The following is a 23,347-nucleotide window of genomic DNA, read 5'->3' as shown; positions in this document are numbered from 1 at the left end:
AGATCTTTGGAGTCCACCCTAGCAGCAACCAAGCTTGAGTGGCACACACTCATTTGGTACTTGCACACGGCTCCTGAGAATCCATACAAATCTTTGGCTCGGGTTTCCAGCCCATAGCTAAGGGGGAAAGTCCTGCCTTTCTGTACCCAGATATGATCAGATTGTCTCATGAAGAAGAATTCCGCGACTCTGAGCACTGCATCTCATCTTGAGCAACTAGAGACACAAGAGGCTGACCTGGGCACGAGGAGGAGCAAAATATGCCTCCTGATTTAATTCAGAGAGGAAACCATCAGCTCTTTGAAGTAGACGAAAAACTAGATAGCTGCCACTATCGGGGGTCCCCAATCCCCAGACCGGGGCCCACTACCAGGCCATGGCAGTGGTGAGCGCATACGTACAGCAGCACTTGTCAGCCTTCAAGATCTACTGCTTTGCATCTTTTCTACTGCCTTGCATCTTTTGGCTGCCATAAGTAACGGGGGGAGGAGGGGGGATATTGTCTGGGAAGAGAGCTGGAGGTGTTACATTCTTGTGTTGTGTAAATGAGGAGTGTGGGGGGAGTATAAATTCCTGCTTTTAGGTTTCTATTTCTCCTTAGCTTTCTTTTCTCTGCGCAGCTGCAAACCTTTATCAAAATATGCCAAGGTCAACGGACAGAGGCCTCATCACCACCTGAAGATGTCCACATGATCATATTCAGAACTTTTAATTGGAAGAATCTTTTGAACTATGGGGGGTGGGAACAACTTCATCACTTTGTATATGTGATCTGCGTGCCTAAATTCTCAGATTCAGAATCCTATTTGATGCTACCACTTCATTTTTCAGTAAAAGAATTCTTTTCTCTAATTTATGGAGTCTTAAGTATTTCTTTCTTGGATTTTGAATGGAGCACCGACTGACAGCACATATGCAAGCAGCAGGCGAATGCATGTGCATGAAGCTCAATGTATGCAAGCAGCCTCTCCCTCCCTTTCCGCAAAGCCAGAAAGGTTGGAGGAAGCTGCTCCACAGGGTCTCTGAAGGCCAGCAAAGGTGATGCAGCTGAAGAAAGAGGCGGAGAAACAGGACCGGCTCTGAGACCTCCACAAGAGTTGCTCATGGATCCCTCATACAATTCTCAAATTCAAAGAGTCCAGCAGGAGGCTGGGGTCTTGTCCTCCGCCTCCTCCACTCCTCCCAATAAGGGTCCAATCCCAAGAGTTGACCCTGCCAAAGGTAGGCCTGGACACCTGCTGCTCATTGGATTCTCCCACTGCTTGTCCCAGATGAACTGAGAACCTACAGTGGGGCCAGTTCTGGCTTTTCTACCTTCAAAAACATTCTTTTAAAAAAACGTCCAGATTTTGGGCGTTGAAGAGATGTGGAAGGTGCTTGCTTATAGGCAAGCCATTCGACCATCTTTTTGTCCACATTTGACTGCCTTGAGGAATATTTCTCTGGCTAAGACTTGGATAGATTACTCAGACTTAAATCTAATCAGTTTAGATATTGCGAGATTCTAGAACAGCATTTCTCAACCATGGCAGCTTTAAGATGGCTGGACTTCCACTCCCAGAATTCCCCAACCACCATATATGGATTTCATTTCAACTCCCAGAATTCTCCAACCAGCTTGTTGGCTGGGGAATTCTGGGAATGAAGTCACCCATCTTAAAGCTGCCAAGGTTGAGAAACACTGCTCCAGGCTGACTCTGCATGGGTCAGGGGTCGCCAACCTTTTGGACCTCAGGGACCACATCATTTTAAATCCCGCAGACCAGAGACTCTGGGAAAATCCCAAAAAAGTCTGCAGGAAAATTTCCCTACCAATTGATCATTGTTTATTTGAGATCACAGGATACTGTCTCCAGTTCCGTTCTCAAGGAGAGAGAGAGAGGGAGGGAGGGAGAGAGAGAGAGAGACTGACTAACTTTTGGCTTCATGCAAGGAAAGCAGCAAGAAGTCTTTCTTTCTCTCCCCAAACTCCGCCAGAAACGAGTCTTTGTAAGCCTCTTGGAGCAAGAGGCCTTGCAGGGTCCCAAAGACTCATTTCTGGCGGAGTTTGGGGAGAGAAAGAAAGACTTTGCTGCTTTCCTTGCATGCAGCCAAAAGCAGAAGAAGAAAGAAGCAGAAAGAAGCAGCCCGGTAGCCAGGCCAGGCATGTGGGGCAAGTGGGGCAAGCTTCCCGCTTCCACCCTTTCCCCCCTCCCCTCACTACCTCGTGTTGTTCGCAATGCAAGCGACGCAAGCCTTGTGTTCCCACACAGCCTGGATTAATTGCTTTGGGGGGTGCTTTGGGGGTGACATTTCTCTGCGGATCACCAAAATCTTCTCGCGGACCACCAGTGGTCCCCGGCCCACTGGTTGGCAACCACTGGCATGGATCACAATAAAACAAGAAAATCGGTAGAAACAGAGAACCAGATGATGAATCAGGACAACAATATACCAACTTTAGCCAAAGGTGAGCCAGAGCACACTAACCCTGTCAGATCACAGCGGCTAGGCCGATGCCACAGAAATATACAATTTTTCAAGTAACCAGACACAATGCCATTTAGGGCTCAGCTTTGAATTGTCCCTGGAAGCATTAAACATAGCAAGCACAACTTGCAAAGCAGAGGTGTCAAATCGACAACACGTCAAGGCCTGTCCATCACTGCCTGCACTGCTGCATTCTGGACCAGTTGAAGCTTTCTAATGGCTTTCACTAGTAGTCCATGTAGAGCACATTATGGTAATTGAGATCTGAGGACATTGGTGACTGTCTGAACGGCCTTCTAATCTAGGGGAAAGGATGCAACTGGCACATCAAATGGAGCTGTGCAAAGGCCACATCTGCCACCTGCTCTTCGAGAAATGTACACCACTCTTAAATGGGGAAGGGTGACTCCATCTGAGGCCCAGATCTAGGTGGTGGCCCAAAGACCTACCACCACTTAGCTGGAGTCAGGTCCACCCCATTCAAACCCACATACCACCTTCTAAGCCATAGGAGAGAACCTCAACAACCTCCCTTGGCCAACTTCTTTCTGCAGGAGCCTGTTCGGTCTCACTTAAGGGACAGGCTAGGCAAGTGTTTGAGGGGCTCCTATAAGACAAGGGGATCAAACTATTTTCCAAAGGACCAAAAGGAAAGACGAGAAACAATGGATGGAAACTAACCAAGGAGAGAAGCAACCAAGAACTAAGGAAAAATTTCCAGACAGTGAGAGCAATCAACCAATGGAACAACTTGCCTTCAAAAGTTGTGGGGGCTCCATCACTGGAGGCTTTCAAAAAGAGACTGGACAATAATTTGTCTGAAATGGTATAGGATCTCCTGCTCAAGCAAAGGGTTGGACTAGAAGACCTCCAAGGTCCCTTCCAACCCTATTATTCTCTGTTCTAAGCAAAGAAGCATCTTAAAGTAGTAATACAGGTCACGCTATCCTAATAGGCAATCCACTGGGGCTGTGTGCCAAGGTCAATCCAAGGGTCACCAACTGAATACCTGCATTGTTAAGCTGGCACAAAAACCTCCCTCCCCTTGCACAGCAACACAGACCACACTCAGGCTGCAGCAGCCAGTCAACTCCGTTCCACCAACATGGCTTCATCTTGTCTCTGAGCTTGCTCTTCAACGCACCTTTGTTAAGCAGTGTTTCCCTGGTTAAGCTGACAGTGTGCAGTGACAGCTAGTTATAAAAACCTCTTATCCTTTGCCACCCAATCATGGCAGATGCTCAGTCAGGCAACCAGCAGGGAGTGGAATCAAAGCAGCACAATGCCAATTCATGCTAATGAAATGTTCCTGAGGATTAACTTTGGGGGAAGGAAATGCCACACTGGCAGAGTTTCCTGCTCAGTCAAGGAAAGGGTGAAGAACAGCTCTTGAACTCCGAGTGTTGAAATCTGCAAGTCTTGTTCTGCTTCCACCTTTGCTTTCCCTATGGCATAGGCTCCATCACTGGAGGTTTTGAAGAAGAGACTGGGCAGCCACTTGTCTGGAATGGTGAAGGGCAAGGGGTTGGACTAGAAGACCTCCAAGCTCCTTTCCAACTCTGCTATTCTGTTAACACCTGTTTCTCCAATTCGTGGTACCTTTGGGGAGATGGATAACCAATGCTGTAGGCAGTGTTCCAATTGTGCATTGCATTAGAGTTTTGACTTAAATTGTTTTTCCAGTAATCTTACACATGCAAGTGGCCTTTCTCACAGCAAACGCACACTGGGTTCCCTTTTGAACTATGCACAACTCCTTACGTGATCCATCACCTGGATCATTCATTATCTGTGTGGAACTAGGTCTGTTTTTACTCTAGTAAGCCCTAATAAGACCACACTTGGAATACTGCATCCAGTTTTGGTCACCCCAATACAAAAAAAGGAAGTTGAGATTTTGGAAAAAGTTCAGAGAAGAGCAACGAAGATGAACAGGGGCCTAGAAGCTAAATAATACAAAGAACAATCGCAGGAACGGGGTATACATAATCTAGGGAAAACAAGAACTAGGAGTGACATGATAGCACTATTCCACTATTTGAGGAGCTGCATAAATAAGGGCCAACGTATTTACCAAAGTAGCAGAGGGCAGGACAAGAACCAATGGATGGAAACCAATCAAGGAGAGAAGCACTCTAGAACTAAGGAGAAATTTCTTAAGAGTGAGGACAATCAATCAATGGAACAGCTTTGCCTTCAGAAGTTGTGGGTGCTCCATCACTGGAGGCTTTTAAGAAGAGACTGGACAGCCACTTGTCTGGAATGGAATAGGGTCTCCTGCTTGAGCAGGGGGCTGGACTAGATGACCTCCTATGTTCTTACAACTCTGTTACTGTTACTCCAACAGGAATGACATCATTCTTGCCTGATTTGAATTTGTTATTTCAATGCCTCTTTGTCTACTCTGCAGCACCCCAAAATGCTGGAAGGCCATCAAAGGGGAAATTATTATGAATGAAGGCGAATCTATGTGTCCCAGGATAACGTTGCAGGATCCAATGTGGGTCAGTCACTGGGACCAGAGGTTGAATCTTCTGAGCTTTTGGTCTCATCCTCAGGGAACTTCTCTCTAGAGAATACTCCGCTGAAGAGAGGACGGGCTCCAGCATGAGTCTGAAAGCTCAGAAGATTAAACCTCTGATCCCAGGAACCAATCCTGTGGGAAATTATTGCACTATTGAAGGAAAGATCAAAAAAGAAAGAAATACACTTGCCTATGTATTTCAGACAAATCCATCTTGGCTCTCTTCTTTCCCATTAAACGTTATTACAAAGTAAGCAAGTTTAAACACGCCGGTGCTTCAAGATCTTTGGATACGATTGTAAAAGCAAATAATTCACTTCTGCTGAGGCTGAGTTAGGTTCTATCATGGAAACAGGCATTCAACCAATGCCTTTATTACCACTTTCTCTTAAACACGCAAAGGAACCATTTCAGTTGAGTCCGTGCAACCAGGCAGAAGATTGCTTGGGTGCTCCAGAGCAATTCCCCTGGCTTGATGTCTTCCAAATGTTTTGGATCTCTGATCCCATTATCCCCAACCTGCAGAGCTGGCAAAACAAAGCCTGAGCCTTGGCTAGCCCCATGGACTGATGGCTCGTCTGTAATTCAGCCATGTGAAGTCAAGACATATGGATAACTGCTAAGAAGGTAGCCAGAAAAATATGAGAACGGGAATGTATAGTGAATATTACATGTCCTGACAGCAGCAAAAATTGTATTTGCACAGCACTGGAAAAATGAGGAAACACCTACAGAAGAAGCAATAATTAAAAAACAACAACATTAGACTGTGCAGAAATGGACAGACTTGACACTGAAGAAAAAGAAAAAACACGGGACTTGTTTTACAAATGGTTAGACAACAGAGGTAGAAATTAGTTTCTGGAAAAATAGGATTATTGTAAGCAAATTAACCCAGACAACACACTGTTCACAAAAGCACTTATATATGTAAAGAGAAAATGTACAGACAGATAAACAGACAGATAGCTGAGTGTCCTTCTCCCCTTTGGCCATGTGGCCAAAGAGTTGTGCAAACTTATTTTGTTGCAATTGAAAGAACAGCTCCAGATGCAAGATGACAATTGATAGTGGAAGGCTGAGAGGCGGCAGAAATATTGCTCGATCCAACTTTGTCCTGCTTTTGTTTAACCTTGCTTTGCCTTCCCCAAATGAAGCCTTAAGTGATTTACTGTGACGTGTCAAAAGAAGTCCTGTACAAGGAGGTTTAAAACGAAATAAAACTGCAGCAACCATCCATCAGTAACATTCCCAAGTCTATCAATAACATTTTGGTTCAATACAGTTCAAATAGTCATAAACACGAAGCCCTAAAGAAGTACCAGCCAATGGACTAAGAAGGGAAGAACCACAACGAAACCAGGCTCCTACCCAAATGTTACACTGTTGTTTTTTAAAAAAAAATTAAATAATTCTTATTAAACAAATGAATATAACTGTCCAACTCACACATAAATGACTCTGGGCAGGTGAACCCATCACCACCTCACATTTCCTGAGGTGGCTCCCTTTAAATTAGTGGCATTTTTGTTGCATGAAAATTCTAGACTTTTGCCTTTCACTTCCTTCTGCAATAAAAATAAAATCTTTATTATTTATTTATGCCTTAACTTACAATCATCTGTTCAGCAACCAAGGGCGATGAAGGTGGAATAATAAATTTTTTCAACAATCAAAACTGACCCCTATAATGGCATCTCTAGAGTGGAACACACCGACATAGAAATAAGGAACGTATGGATTATACATAGATGAAATTATGAAATAGTACCGCTTTCATGATTTAATATTTTAGAAATATTATTAGCATTTATTTATTATTTGTTTATCACATTTGCATAGCTGCCCACCTCACATGAAGGTGATTGCATATGTAAAAACCTTTTATTCTTAGTAAATAATACTCCTATTGGTATCTTATAATTATCACTTTGTTGGTTGTATCTTAATGACTTATGACTGTTATCTTACGATTTATGATTTATCACTTTGTTGCTCGTGTGTATATTAAGAGCTTATGCACCAGGGAGAAATTCCTTTTGTGTTGAATCACAGTTGGCCAATAAAGAATATTCTATATTCTCCGAACCATCCCAAAATGGCAAATCCAGAAAAAGACAAAACGCCACTCCATTTTAACCCTTGTTGAAATCAACTGCCATGTCCATGAGTTACAATTCTCCCATGTGCTGAGCCTTATAACTCAGTTTCCCTTGACATAAACCCTTAACTTTCTTCACACTTTGCAAAATCTGTCACGTTGGCATCCACTTGCTTCCAAACTGTCTACTTTGTTATTTTTAACAGATGAAAGGTTTTTAATTCTCTACAAAAAGATGAGTATATGCCTGCAGCAGGCCACCAAAACTGTTAATGAACCAAATTTCTTGACTGATTGACAGCAGACCCAGAATTTCGCTGCGTCCCAATCCATCTAGCCAGCAACTGCCAATTTCCTTCTTCCCTCATTTCATAAAAGGAGCTTTTCAGAAAATAAAGGACAGAGCCAGTTCGCAACCTGTAACCAAGATTTTCAGAGTGGCCATCTGGGTATTCATAGGGCTGAGAATCTGTACCTGTGCAGAACTTCTGGCCCAGTGTCTCTCAACCATGGCAACTTGAAGACATGTGGACTTCATCACCCAGAATTCCCCAGCCAACATGCATGGACTTCATGCTGGCTGGGGAATTGTGGGAGTTGGAATACATACATTTTAAAGCTGCTGAGGTTGAGAAACCCTGGGACCTCTAGTCCCAAAGGAGCTTTTTCAAAAGACAACTTGGCTTACTTTGTTTTTCCTTGAAGACATTTCGATTCTCATCCAAGAAGCTTCTCCAGTTCTGAAGAATTTCAGTTCGGCTTCTTGGATGAGAAGCGAAACATCTTCAAGGAAAAACGAAGTCCAGTTGCCTTTATAAAAAGCACCTTTAGAACAACCATTACCTGGATGACTGAGAATCTCCACAGATACCTGGGCTAGAGGATTTTTCTTTTCCTTGGGGGATGGGGGAGAAGACCAATCTCACAAAAACAATGATTAAAACAGAAAACACAACACTCTGGATAGACCACAAGATATCACTGGTATGTTACTAATTTTTTGGAATCTCCAGAAACCTTTTCAGAAAGGTTCCAAATTTTAAGTCCCAAGAACTTTCCAAATTAAAATTATATTTTCATCACTAGCTTGTACAGAGAAGATAAGAATATGAGACACGGCCATGACACATAATTCCACAAGAAAAATAAATTAAACCTAGCACAGATTCCAAGCTAAAATGCTTTTACCCATTTCTACAGAAATAGAAGGCTCTTGAAACAGATGTTCCCTCTATTTCAATCATCTATATTTCTTGGGACTCTAAGGTCTACAGTTGCTGGGGAAGTGGGACACCCCCACCCCCCCATCAATTTTAGAAGTTTCTGTCAACAGATTTCTCTCATAATTTTCCCTTGGGTGAAGACCAATGTTCTTCCATCTTGAACAAAGGGATTCTCAGGGTACATGACAGAATCTCACACAGGGGTGGCATTCTCCAGCTTTAACAGCCGGTTCAGTGATTGTGCAATTTCTGGTGGACACATGCAATGAGAAGCATTTCAGAAGGAAACTTGCACTGCCAATCTTGAAAGGTGAGTCCTGAGAAGAGAAGGAAAGAGGGCAGCATGGCAGCAGTATGAGGGAAATGTCCCTGAGGGGCTACAGCGGTTCCTGGCCCTGTGAGCAATAGCCAAAATGACACTCTAGGCTTAATTTACACCCTAGACTAGAGGTTAAAGAGGTTTAAAATTTACCTTTGAAATTTAAATGTGTTGTACAAAATGGCAAAGGAAAGTATTAATCACAGGACTGGAAAAGGTTAACAAAGATGAAAGAGCTTTCATTTTGTGTAAAAATGAAAAAAAAACCGAACTAGAGATTTATGGTTTTGATGATTAGACAGGATAGTTTATAGAAAGAAGAGAAATACGATGCAACTTTAGAGACATAGGTTAAAATTTATTTGTACTTACAACCATTGTGAAAAATATCAAAAGTCATTTCTTTATATCTTTTTTCCCTTTTCTCATTTTCCTTCACACGTTTTTCCTTTTCCTTGCATATTTTGCCTTTTCTTTGATTTCTTTTTTTCTTTTCTTCCTTACTTTATATTAGTTTGTTAATTTTAATCTTTTTGCTTAAATACTCTAATAAAAAAATTATAGAGAAAAATGAGGGAAGCGCTAACCTCAACAACCCAAAAGAGAGACCAGGCGATGGGGGAGGGGAGTCCAGGACGACTCTCCACAGCCATCTTGCCACAGACACTCGCCGTGGCCTACTTGCTGTGGGGCAAGAATTACAATAACACCAAGAAATGTTGGGATCGGATCATTCAAGAAAGGATGCCAAAGGAGGGACACAATGAAAAGTGAATGTCAAAAGTTACAACAATTCTTTAATTTTAAATAATTACACTGAACTGTTGAATTGTCCCACAGGGATGTTTTCCCACCGAAAGCTGGCCATGGCGATTTAACTCATTCTGTACCGGTGGGGCCCTGGGGAAACTAGGAAAGACGGTCCCTCACAAGATGCCTCAGAAGGGGCACATCTGAAGGACAGTCACCCTCTGCACCCTGGAGCTGCAATGAGACTGCAGAATCTCATGGAGGGGTGGGGGCTGCTTGGAAAGGATCAACTCTGACCCAGGACAGAGTCCGGCAGGAAAAGATCTTGCACCAACCTGGTTCAAATAGGTGGGAGTTTTACAACAGAAGTGAGTGTGTGGTAGCTTCTGGGAATGGGATGAGGTGGGGGGGGATAATTGTGTCCCAACCTTCTTTCAGAGCAATTAATGTTTTAAATATTTCAAGCTCCCTCTTCTCTTTCAAGAACTAAATGGTTTCATTCTGCTTCTGTGCTCTTTCTGTGGCTTCCTCTGCACACAGCAGCTACAGAGACCACACAGCCGGGTGTGTGTGTGTGTATGTCTTGTTGTTATCATTGTGAAAAAAGCTCCTGTATATGGCAATAACAATAGCACGTAGACTCAAATACTACTTCCCAGTGCTTTACAGCCCCCTCTAAGCCGTTTACAGAGTAAGCATTTTTGCCCCCAACAATTTGGGTCTTCATTTGACCCACCTTGGAAGGATGGAAGGCTGAGTCTACCTTGAGCCTGGTGGGATTTGAACGGCTAAATTGCAGGCAGCCGATAGTCAGCAGAAGTACAGCACTCTAACCACTGCGCCATCGAGGCTCATATCCCCCCACCTGCCTCCCCTTTGGTAGTTTCCACCCTTTGGTGGAAAAAGGGGAGGAATTACTGGGGAAGGGGGCACACAAGTGATCTCGCTATAGATTCACATCCTGCACAAAATCAATACAATGTTTTAAAAAAATCAAATTGAAACAAGCGCTACCTGACAGGGCTCCATCCGTCTAACTCACAACTTTACTACCAAGGGTGGAATGGAGAGGGAAGGCAACGCTCCAAGGAAGGTTAGGGGAAATCTATCATTAGAAAATAATTATACCTGCCTTGAATTGCCCATGACCCTCACCAAGAAAGGGTAGAAATAAAGTGGTTAAAATAGATGAAGTGCCTATTTGAAGTGCTCCAAGACTACCTCATGTGGTTAAGTCAGAGAAAGTCTTGCTGGCCCCCTTTCTGTGGTTTCCGTGGGGCTGGAGGTGGTGGGAAAGAGAAGCTAAGTGCACCCAGGCCGCTTTCTTTGGGGGTTAGCAAACTGCCTTGGACTGCTTTCTTCTGGGAAGCGTTTGCAATTTCCCAGTTTAGGCAACAGCTCTAGAAACCGGTAGAAACATATTTTCAGTCTTCATCTAGACCACTGGAGAAACAGTGGTGGAAATTTTGAGCAGTTTGGATAACCGGCAAATCCCACCTCTGACTGGCCCCACCAACCCCATCTCTTCTCTGCCTCCCATTGAGTCCCAGCTGATCTTCTTTGGTTGCCTTGCCCAGGAGAACGGGGCTGGAAAGCAGGTTAGTGGGGTGGGGAGGGAATGGGGATTCCCCTGCAACACCCACCAAGCCATGCCCACCAAGCCATGGCACACCCACAGAACCGGTAGTAAAAAAATGGGTAGGTAGCTCATTCTGCCATAGAACCAGAGGTGGGTATTCAGCAGGTTCTGACCAGTTCTGGAGAACCGGTAGCGGAAATTTTGAGTAGTTGGGAGAACCAGCCAATCCCACCTCTGACTGGCCCCACCCCCACCTATTCTCTGCCTCCTGAGTCCCAGCTGATTGGCTGGGTCTCCTTTTGTTGCCCTGAACAGGAAAATGGAGCTGGAAAGCAGGTTAGTGGGGTGGGGAGGGAAGGGGGATTTTGCAGTATCCTTCTTCTGCCACGCCCACCAAGCCATGCCCACCAAACCACGCCACGCCTACAGAACCGTTAGTAAAAAAAATTGAACCCCACCACTGATCTAGACCAGTCTCCATCTGGTCTAGATCAACCATCCCCAACCATTGTGGCTTGGCAGCCTGGCTGGCAGGTAGAGGGGAACCAGCCACATGAGCAGTGGGCTGGTGTGCGCACGTAGCTCAACTTCCATAATTGGCAGGCTGGCAAGCATGCATGCACGCCCAGCTCAACTTTGCAAGTGGACATGCGCATGTGTACTGGCCCACCATTCACGCATGTTGAGCTGTGCATGCATGTTTGCGCGCTGGACTGCCGCTTGCGTGGCCCATTTCCAGAGAGAGAGAGACTGGCCCAAAGATACTCAGTCTAAGGCAGGACTAGAACTCAGAGTCTCCTGGTTTCTAGGCCAGAACCTTAACCACTACGCCAAACTGGCTCTCAAAATTAAATAACACCCAGGTTTGTCATCTAGACCAGGGGTCCCCAACCTGTGAGCCACTATCGGGTCATGGCCTGTTAACCCAACTTCCTTCACAGGTTTGTTGCTGTAGAGAAAATAGGAGGAAGAAGAGTATTAGGCATGTTCAGCATGCTGAATTACTTATACAAATAACAAAGGCAGGATTTTTAAAAAATCTATATTTAAAAAATCCAAGTGGTCTCCTTTTCAAGTATTCAGCAGGAAACATCTTGTTAGCTTCTGAGACCAGCCAATTGGGGCATTCTACACTCCAAGTATAATGAAAAAATATATATGGTCCATTCATTTTAGATTTTTCTAACTCTTTTTTTGAAGGGAATAGAGAGGGTAAACCTTGCAGACCTGCCTCCTTCCGCCTTTGGCTTTGGATAGTGGCTTTGGATATTAAAAATATATATCTCCTTTGGCTTTGGATATTTTAAAAAAAATTAAGCATGCCCTCTAGCCAAAATATCGGCCTGCCTTTTGAGTGTAAGATGATAACCATGATGATGGAAGATGAAGCCATTTCTTTGCTCTACAATCTCTTCTCTTCCTCCAAATGCAACCTGCTGAGGCCACCTGCAAATCCACTCAGATCCACCTGTTCTCCTCTGATAAAAGCTGCTGCCACCCTTCCAAGCCCAGGAAACCCCCTGCAGATCTTGAATAGCTTCTTGGCAAAGGTGCAACCCAGCCTTCCAGGGCTTCAATCCAAAGAACAGGGGCCGGTGTCTTTTGTTAGCAGAGAAACAGCCAATGCAGCTGTCCCGAAGAGAAAAAAAAGCTGAAATCCACAGTGGGGGGGCATGTGCTTCAGGTCCAGGCAGCCCCTCTCTCTCTCTCTCTCTCTCTCTCTCTCTCTCTCTCTCGGCAGAAATAGACCCATTGTCATGGCAGCAAATGCCATCTAGGGACTGACCATGGCTGGCCTCAGCCTCACCAGAGCTGCTCAACAGACCTGCCACTCCACTGACCTCAGAGAGGGATCTCTCTCGGGAACTCAGGAATCCCCAGCATCTCACCAAGGTCCAAGCCTGCAACACCAAGCTAGATCCTTCGATTATTCAAGATATGCCTCGCTCTGGCTCTCATTCAATTTAATGCCAAGACCAATCAGAACGATTCCAGGGCATCAATGGCCTATTTAAAAATGAGGCTGAATGATTTCCTGTTTGTATCACAGGTTGCTTGGCTGTTTGGGGGCTTTTTCTCCTGAGTTTTGTCTTTGCCCCCTTGTGTATAGGACAGAAGACAAATCTAGATTTTAAGAGGTGAAGCGGTTCCCTTCTCCCGACCCCACCCCGACCCCAGATCACTAAGCTACAAATTCTGGGAACGTTTGGTCAGCAAAAGGAAGTGGAGGGAGGGACAGCCACGGGGGGGGGGGTGTCCCCTTTTTCTCCAGGTGTTTTCCTGGCTTTCCTAATGCCCAGAGTAGCTGAGAGCTGTCCGAGGTCCTGATAACATCTCGCTCCAACTCTCAGACTCGATTTCATTGAGGGCTGCATCTGGGTTGTGTTTGACCTCATTTGTGTGTGTGTGTGTGTGTGTGTGTTCAGGGTGAGCATGACTAGCTCGACATCACTCATGTTGGGAGCACCACAGAGAGTATCTTAACTTACTGCATCTCTGTATGGTTTGCCAATTGCACCGGGGCAGATAGGATGTCACTCCAGAGGGTTAAGGTCTTTGCCCAGAGGATCCTGGGTTGCCCTCTCCCCTCTTTGGAAGAGCTTTAGAGCTCCCGCTGCCTTCAAAAAGCTCAAAACATTCTCAAAGATCCCTCTCATCCCGAGCACCTTTTTTTTTTTTTTTGAATTATTATCATCTGGCAGACGGTACCGAATATTAAAAACTAAGGACAAATAAGCTGTAAAACAGCTTCTATCCCAGGGCAGTAACTCTGTTGAATTCCACTGCATTGTGCACTATTAATGGAATATCAGGGGCTTTCAATTCAATGTGTGGAGGGTGAAGTATGTGTGTTTGTGTTTATTTTCATGGTGATAATATACACTGAAGATGGTATTTAATTTCATTGTATGAGGTGCAATGACAATAAACTAAACTAAACTAAACTAAACTGTGGTAGCCCACGCACTCTGTCAGCGAAAATGGGCTCCCAAGCTCCGTTTTCGCCTGCAATGGCTTCCTGCAACTCTCTGCCAGTGAAAATGGAGCTGGTCACGGCCCTGCCGAGCTCTGTTTTCACTGGCAGAGGCACTGCAGGCTGGGCCTTTGCTGTTTCCAGGGCAGTCCCGTGAGCCAGATCTAAGCCCCCTGCAGGCCAAATCCAGCCCCTGGGCCTTGAGTTTGACACCCCTGATCTAGGGGCTTCAGCCTGGATTCGGCCCCTCCATTCTCAGCTGCCCACCTGACCAGGGATGACTGTTCATTCGGCCTTTTCCTGATTATTTTTGGCCCCTTTTTTGTGTCAACTGCAGAATGGGGCATCATACTTGGGCCCTGCTCAATTTTTATTTTATTTTATCAAACTTATTTGCCTGTCATCTCATGGTTCAATTAGCTGCCTGGACCAGATTCCGTTTGCTTTACTGGCCTTCCTCCGGCCTGTTAAGACTGACTGGCACTGGCTCAGCCTTCCCGCACCTTCATCTAAATTAGATTAAAATGAGAAACTGGTAATGGCTCAGCCCCAGTGTCCAGACACTGTACCTGTAAGCCACCTGAAATCAGACATCTGTGGCTGGCTAGCGGAATAACACTTCTTAAAACGAAAGACTAACAGTCGGCCTGAATCCCAAGCCAGGCAGATGGATTTACAACTCTTCTTCCACCCTTCCTGAGAAGATGCCACCTCCAGCTTCTAGGTGACCATGTTAATGAGTTCTGTTAACTGATGTTCACTATCACCTAGGATTCACACAGCATGTAGCAGCAGGATTCAGTGGGTCAGTTTATGTTTCAACACTGTGGGAACCCAGCCATTGTCCTAGCATGACAATGTTGTAAGAGGCCCGGTGGCGCAGTGGTTAGAGTGCAGTACTGCAGGCTCCTTCTGCTGACTGCCAGCTGACTGCAATTTGCCACCAGGCTCAAGGTTGACTCAGCCTTCTATCCTTCTGAGGTGGGTAAAATGAGGACTCAGATTGTTGGGGACCACATGTTGACTCTGTAAATCACTTAAAGAGGGCTGTAAAGCACTGTGAAGTGGTATATAAGTCTAAGTGCTATTGCTATTGCTGTGACATGTGACCTAGGCCATCCCGTGGGTGTTTTATTTCTTTGGACCCTCCCATCATGTGAACCAACCCTTATTTTGATGATTAAGGACCAGATTGCTGGGGGAAACAGGCTGACTCTTTAAACTGCTTAGAGAGGGCTGTGAAGCACTGTGAAACAGTGTATAAGCCTAAGTGCTATTGCTATTAAACCATGTTTAAAGATAAATATGTTTTTTTCTCTACTGAAGAAAATTCTGGTGTTCCAATTGCCTGGTTAGTCATACAAAAATGATATTTGTACCTCTGTTCTCATTCTGTAAGCTGGCAATTTTCAAGTGGGAGAGGATTCTTCTCGAAATGCCAGGATTTAGAGAAAAATTAACATCAGGATTGCAAAAGATGCTGAAACTATACATACAAAAGTTCTTTAAATAAAATATAATAGGAACATGCAGACCTAAAACATCCCCACCTGGAACAAAACTCAAAATGAAGGACAATATGTGGGATAATTTTGCACAGGCTTCAACGGGTCTCAATTAAAAGAAGAAACCTCTTTCTCCTCCTGAGAGTTGAATAATTTTTGCACATATTGGGAAAACTAAAAGGTTCAAAATATTTGTTTTGGTCACCTTGTTCTGAGATACAGCCTCTCTTTTCCTTTCATGTTACGCCAAAAATAAGAACTATGTTCTTGTCTGGCCATAACTTTATGTTTTTTAAATTGGTATCTCATCTGTTTTGCAACACAAATGCAATATGTTTGGGCTTGCCTGTACATTATATAATAACTTATATCACAAACAATTAACTTTTAAAAGCTTGTTCTACCACATGATGTGCAAATCTGTTCCAATTAAAAGCAGAAAAGTCCAACCCGGTTATCTCAACCTCCCTGAAGCAAACCAAAAAGCTTTCATTTAAAATTAAAAGCTATAATACTTTGGGTTAAAACACAGTTTTGGTTCTATTCATGAGCCCTTTATCTTTTGACATCACTCCGTGGTAGTCCCTAAAGGAACACTTGTCCTTAAATGCTACATGAATTTATGTGATTCCTTCCATTTTATAACTAAAATTAATTATTTCACTGGTATTAGAGCTGAGCAAGAAATAAAATATCATTGACTTTTAATAATTACATGTTAATCTAGTAAAACAAAATGACAAGCTCTTGCAAGTTTTCAAAAGAAAAACAATAAATCAGGAACGTTAAAAGCTATATTTTTAATTGGCTTCCTTTTCCACATTTTGTTTTTGAATCTGGGTTTATTTTTAAGACAGCCGTTTGAATTTCTTGTTGCACGTTCACTTCAGACTGGTTTTGGGTTTTTTTGCTCTTTATATTAGCAACTGTAGAAAATCCTGACTCCCCCAAATAGGACACTTCAAATGGAATTAGAATGCTCGCAGGCTCCTCGCTGAAAGCCTCACACTCATTTTGCACTCTGATAAAAAATTCAGGGAGCGTCAGCGTCAGGAATATGATTTTCAAAGAAGTACCAGAGCAGACATCAATTAATTGCTACTCCTCAATCACAGGGAGTGTGTTGGCTGCCACTTTGGGCATCAAAGGCATTCCTCATGATAGAACATATGGAGCAGTCTTCATCCCATGCAAAAAGCATCGGTGAAACTAGCAGGCGTGTAATTTTCCCTTCTTGGACTTAGATAGAATAACAGATTTGGAAGGGACCTTGGAGAATCATCCAAACCCCTGCTCGAGCAGGAGACCCTGTTTCAGACAAGTGACTGTCCAATCTCTTCTTAAAATCCTCCAGTCATCAAGCACCCAACAACTTCTAGAAGGAAGTCATTCCACTGATTGATTGTTGTCACCATTGGGAAATTTCTTCTTAGTTCTTGGATGCTTCTCTCATTGGTTAATTTCCATCTGTTTCTTCATGTCCTGCCCTCAGGTGCTTTGGAGAATAGCTTGACTCCCTCTTCTTTGGGGCAGCCCCTGAGATATTGGAAGACTGTTATCATGTCCCCCCTAGTCTTTCTTTTCATTAAACTAGCCAAACCCAATTCCTGCAACTTTTCATGTTTTAGCCTTCAGCCCTCTAGAATAGAATAGAATAGAATAGAATAGAATAGAATAGAATAGAATAGAATAGAATAGAATGGAATGGAATGGAATGGAATGGAATGGAATGGAATAGAATAGAATAGAATAGAATAGAATAGAATAGAATAGAGGAATTTGTCTTGCTGCAAATGCTCTCAGTGTACATAAAAGAAAAGATACATTCGTCAAGAGTCGAGAATCATCAGGTACAACACTTAATGATAGTCATAGGGTACAATAAGCAATCAAATCATACTAGGAAACAGTCAATAAAAATCGTAAGGATACATGGGACAAAGTTACAGTCACAAGTGGGAGGGGATGGGCGATAAGGAGTGATGAGAAGATTAATAGTGATAGTAGTGCAGACTTTGTAAATAGTTGAACAGTGTTGAGGGAATTATCAGCTTTATTGTTCTTCTCTGCACTTTTTTCTGAATCTCAACATCTTATTTACATTGTGGTGACCAAAACTGGATGCTGTATTCCAAGTGTGGTCTTACCAAGGTTTTGTAAAGCAGTACTGATATTTCACGTGATCTTGATTCTATCGCATGATTAATGCAGCCTAGGACTGTACTGGCTTTTTTGACATGGTCCTACCTTTATCAGCAATACTGGCAGGCCAATCGTCCTCAGTTTTTCCCCCTCCCCGAAGTGTTTGGGTCTTGCTATGATTGGCAATTGGTTGGACAGGTGACTACAATCCAGGGGTTTAGTCAACTCTTGAAACTTCTTCCAGGCTTTGGAACTAGATTCCCCTGGGCAAGACTACACATCAGTAGTGGGATTCAATTTTTTTTTTTACTACCGGTTCTGTGGGCGTGGCTTGGTGGGCGTGGCAGGGGAAGAATACTGTAAAATCCCAATTTCGACCCCATTCCAGGGGGGAAGGATATACATATACTGTAAAATCCCCATTCTCTCTCCACCCCACTAACCTGCTTTCCAGCTCCGTTCTCCTGTACAGGGCAACAAAAGAAGACCCAGCCAATCAGCTGGGACTCGGGAAGCAGAGAATAAGTGGGGGCAGGGCCAGTCAAAGGTGATATTCTGAACTACTCAAAATTTTCACGACCGGTTCTCCAGAACCGGTCAGAACCTGCTGAATACCACCTTTGCTACACACAAAAAGAAGTGAATTTTGATGGTGCTACAGCTTCACTTGTGCAAAGCCTCAAGCCCATACACATGAGCCCAGCCCCGTTGGAACTATTCAAGTTCAGAATGTAGGTTCAAGTACTAGACAATTTCGCAATTTGCTGGCTGCACTTCTTATGATGCCTGCAGAAAATATTGTTTATTGTACAAACGAATAGTCTCCACCCAGAGACATGCTTTTTATAGGTCTGAGATTCACAAGGCATCTGCAAACAGTCAAATTAGATTTATTAGTAATGGCCTCTCCCTCAAGCCCCTTTATTTCTGGGTATCTGCTAGTACTATTTTAAGAGGAAATTTCTCGCTTGTAGCTACAGGTTACAAAACTATTATTTTAGAGTTTCCATAGAATTTTGATCAGTTGCATACTTCAGGATTTAAGCTACAAAATCCACATAAATTGTCTTGGTGTTTTTCCTAAGCAGGCTGAAATTTGGGGGCATCTGTTTTTTTTTTACTCCCTGCACACCCTCCCTCATCCCCTAGATTTAAATCGGTCCAGCCCGCTTTCCAGAGTTCTGCAAACCATCCGGTCTTTTCTTGCGAGACTGCCACAATGCACGTGTCCTTGTGCTTCTTCCTAGGGTTTTAAATATTTTCAAAACATTAAATATTAACATCAATAAAATATTAAATCTTCAGGAGCACATGTTCACGTGACTAGCCCAAACAGAACTTGTTCAGTTTCTTAGATCAGCCACACTTGAAGGAGGAATCTCCACATTCCCCTGCCTAATTTTCAGCAGCCCTTAAACTGGCTTTCTGGCCCACGCAGGTAACCCCCATGCTTAGTGGCTCCATTCTCACAGCAGAGGCCAAGGGTACAGATGCAAACAGTGTCCCCAAATGTCACCTGTCTGGCTATTAAGGACAAAGCGTTCCACTTCTCCCAGATCATCTGACCCACTGCAGGGATTGGCAAGAGTAGAAGAGCTGCCCATGAAAAGCCTCTTCTTACAAACTCTTTGCCAAAACCTTCTAAGGATCTTCCTAATTTATCCTCCCAAGCCTTGGATATAAACCAAGTTCTTCAGTCTCTGGCTTACGTTGCTTATGGTGCATATGCAGCTCTTGGCAAGAGAAGAGAACTTCCAAAAGAGAAGGAGGGAGCCCATCAGCCCTCTTTCCCCTTCCCTTGCACCAGCCCCTCCCACCAGAGCAACCATAGGCCCTTTTCCCACTGCCGCTGGTCATCCCCCAAATCTCTCCGCTTTGCACACCTGCGGCTTCACGGTGTTCAAGCCCTCCTGTGACCAGGGAACAAAGACAAGACTCCTCTCTGGGCTGTTGCAGAGATGTCAAGATTTCTCTCACCTCCCTCCCTTAATTGCCACATTCCCTGGACCTCCCAGGGCCCCACAATCCACTTACTCCATATCTATGCCTACGTGCACATCAGTCCAGGAAAAACAACCCTGAGCTGGTGGTGGGATGATTTCCTAGCCGCTTGGGCCAAGGAAGGATGGCACCTCTGCAGTGGTTCCAGGTGTGCCAGTGGTGGTATGCTACCAGGTCAGCCTGGTTTGTCCGAACCAGTAGTAAAAATCACTACCCATCAGGCCCATGATAGCGAACCTAGGGCACGCATGCTGGAAGTGGCACGCAGAGCCATTACTGCCAGCATGCAAGCCCTGGCCCAGAGCAGGTCCTTCTGCTGACTGCTGGCTGCCTACAATTTGGCAGTTTGAATCTCACCAGGTTCAAGGTTGACTCAGCCTTCCATCCTTCCGAGGTGGGTCAAATGAGGAGCCAGATTGTTGGGGGCAAGAGGCTGACTCTTAAGAGAGGTCTGTAAAGCACTGTGAAGTGGTATATAAGTCTACGTGCTATTGCTAAGAGAAGAAAGGATCTTACATGGTGCTAACCTGGATACTGGGTTCCACATATTGCATCGGTTGTTCAGAGCTGGTTGCATAGCTGTGACACTTATACTTTCGCAAATGTTAACCTTCTGGCTCGTGGGGGACAAAGCACCAACAGGAAGTTGGATCAATCAATCAGCATGCAGAACATGCATCTCCACACAAGGCACAGCTGAACAAAGATCATCCAGTCCAACCCCCTGCTCCACCAGGAGATCCTATATACCATTTGAGAAAAGTGGCTATCCAGTCTCTTCTTAAAAGCCTGAAGGCAAGCTGTTCCATTGATTGATTGTCCCCACTGTCAGGAAATTTCTCCTTGATTCTAGGTTGGTTCTCTCCTTGGTTAGTTTCCATCCATTATTTCTCATCTTCTTTTGGGTGCTTTGAGAATTGGGGTTTGGGTGGTGCGCACATTGGCCTGTCTGCAAACATCTGTACATTCTTACCCATCAACTCCTTTGCAGCGTAGGTATGCATCAATACCTTATGCACAGCTGTGGACAAGTCTAAATGAAACTTTCCAAGGTTTAGAGGTTTGTTTTACAACCGTCTTGAGAGACGTGTATTTCCCACCGCTTGGCCAGAAGTCAAACCGACTTTCTACAGCAAACAGACAACTTTCTGGGCTGCAGACGCCTCCCTGCATTCCAATACTTTGTGCAAATCTTTTGTGTTAGATCTTTGTGCGTTCTGCTTGGTTGCTTCAATGCCTTTTACCTCCCTAAGCCACCACTAAGCTTGATGACCAAGCCATGCCCAAAGTGCCAGATGCACCTGGCAGAAGTCTGTTCAGCGTTTAGCCTAGAACAATGACTGCTGCCTCAAAGACAGATGTCACCTCTTCAGGATGGACAGAGGAGCCAAGACCCAAGGGAACAGCATTCAGATGGCACCCGCAGGACTGGCCAACTCACTATTCCAAAAAGCAAAATACCTAACACTTTATCAAGTTCTACTGGTGGAAACATAAAGCTACAGGCTCTACTGGCTCAGGAAATCCACCTTTAGATTCTTAAGCATACCGGAAGTCCATGAGTGTAAAAACCTCCCAGGAAAGAGAAGGGAACAAACCTCATTAAGGGCAGCAAAGGAGGGAAGTAATCCTGGCCCTCCCGTGCATGGAGCATGGCCTGTCTCATAGCTACACCATCTCCTTTCCCATTTAAAAGATCCAACTCCTTTGTTGCTATGAACACATGTTCTCCAAGAAGCATTCTCTCTCCATCTTGGATGCAATCAGGCCAAGGGTTGGAAGGCCACTTCATGCCATAAGGGTGCCTTCCTTACCACCTGGGTATCTGACAAGAGAGCCTGAGTGAAGTCTGTGCTGCTGTTTTCCCCCCATGCCATCACTCTACTAAACAACTATTCTCTTGTTACTATTATTACTATTATCCTTCTCATCTTTCCTACTACCTCTTCCTTGAGCATCTTATGACTATCGCTTTGTTGCTGAATTTTATGATCTATGTTGATTGCTTTTATTTAGCATTTTATGACAGCATTCCCCAACCTTTCCTGGTTGGTGGCTCAGCATGGGGGGGGGAGAAGAGAAGAGGGGATGGTATGTGTGAGGGTCAGATGTTGAGCGCATGTGTGCATGTGCAGTTTCATTTGTGTGAGTGTACCACTCACGCGGCCTGGTTGTGAATAAGCCACAGCCTGGTAGTGGGCTGCGCCCCACATGATGGGGACCCCTGTCTTATGAGTATCACTGAGTTACTATGATTTATGATAATTATATTATTATGATGATCATGATTTATCATTTTTTGCTTGTATGTACACTGAGAGCTTATGCACTGGAGACATATTCCTTGTGTGTCTGATCACACTTGGTCAATAAGGTATTCTATATTCTATATTCTATATTCTAGATTCTAGATTCCCTTCCCTTCCCTTCCCCCTTCCTATTCTAATTTGCTGGCAGATCTGTGGATCCCAATTGCCTGAAACAGAGACTACCTGGAAGGTGGATTGTATTCAGTTTGTCCTTCTCTGGGGATCTCTGCACATTCAGAGGCCAAGAGTCCAGCTCCCCAGTAAGCACTCTTGGCCCACACTTTGCAAAGCCAGGATGCCTCCAGGAGCTGGCCTTCTTTCCTTTCAGAGGCAAAGCACAAATCACAGTGGTGGCTCAACATGCATTACTCAATGACCTTTCCCAGTTCCACAGCTCAGGATTACTACTCCTTACTACACATTTAATCACTGTTACCGTGCTCAGAAAACTTTATAAAGTCACGTAAAGACCTTAAAAATAAACAACCCAATAAAAGCATTAAAATTAATTAATGGCTATAACAAGAAAGGTAATACAAAGTATATAAAACTAGTACGATCTATCCACAAATTATGTTCCTTCAGCCAAAATCCCCTCTAAAATCAATAATCTTCCCTCCAATCCTTTCACAAGCTACGGAATTTTTTTTTTTACTGAGTCATCCATTATTGCCTCTCTTCAATGTCCCAAAATCTGTTTCCATGGGGGAGATTAAAATGCCACTTTTCTTGTCTATGGAGCTTCTCAGTCATCCAAGTCATGGTTGTCCCAAAGGTGCTTTTTGAAAAGAAAGTCCAGTTGCCTTTGGGAAAAGCAACTTTGGGATCACTTTTCTTGCAATATTCTTTCTTTTTTCATTTGTATTGCCCCCCCCCAAAAAAAGCCACTTCATTAGCAAAAAAAAATGACCTAGAACTATTAAAAATCCTATTCATCAGTAACTCCCACACTTGCTCATTAAAAAGACACCAGAGAGACTGATTTAGCAATTGAAGGCTTTAAACAACCTTGACACTTAAATAGGTTTTCAACACCTGCCCAGAACACTTCAGTTCTTCATGGGGGGGGGGGACACACTACCTTCAAAGCTCCAGAGAAATCCACTGGTTGTCAGGGTTCCAAGTAATAGATCCGTCGCAAGCAAAAACTCGGAGGCAAGTAGATTCCTCAAAGAAAAGCTTTACTGGAAATATCCTATTGGCTCAGATCTGGTGAAAACCGACTCTGAAAGGTTTCACCTAAATAAAAGTTTTTCCCTCAATCCCAAACAATCAGTCACATGGCCCAATCAAGGCGCTGTCTGGTTGCCTGGTGACATTACTCGTCCTTTCTCTGGCCAGGTGTGAGAATGTCCTTGGTTTCCAGGAGAAAGTATTGTGCTTTGACTACACAACCCCAGCTATCTCTAGTTCCCGTCCCCCCACCAAATCCCTCAGCTCTACTGTGGCAA

The 23,347-nt window shown here is 44.2% G+C and overlaps 1 protein-coding gene across 1 annotated transcript in view; it reads right to left on the bottom strand.

Annotated features, from left to right (window-relative positions):
- RAB26 (RAB26, member RAS oncogene family) overlaps positions 1-23,347 on the bottom strand; it is a 196,730-nt gene that overhangs the window by 60,202 nt on the left and 113,181 nt on the right. The window lies entirely within an intron of this gene.

Source organism: Notechis scutatus, chromosome 12 (assembly GCF_049901735.1).
Source record: "Notechis scutatus isolate UNSWTSFEM ecotype Mainland chromosome 12, rNotScu1.2, whole genome shotgun sequence".
NCBI lineage: Eukaryota > Metazoa > Chordata > Lepidosauria > Squamata > Elapidae > Notechis > Notechis scutatus.
Note: the sequence above shows the minus strand (reverse complement) of the source record. Positions and strands in the feature narration are given on the sequence as shown.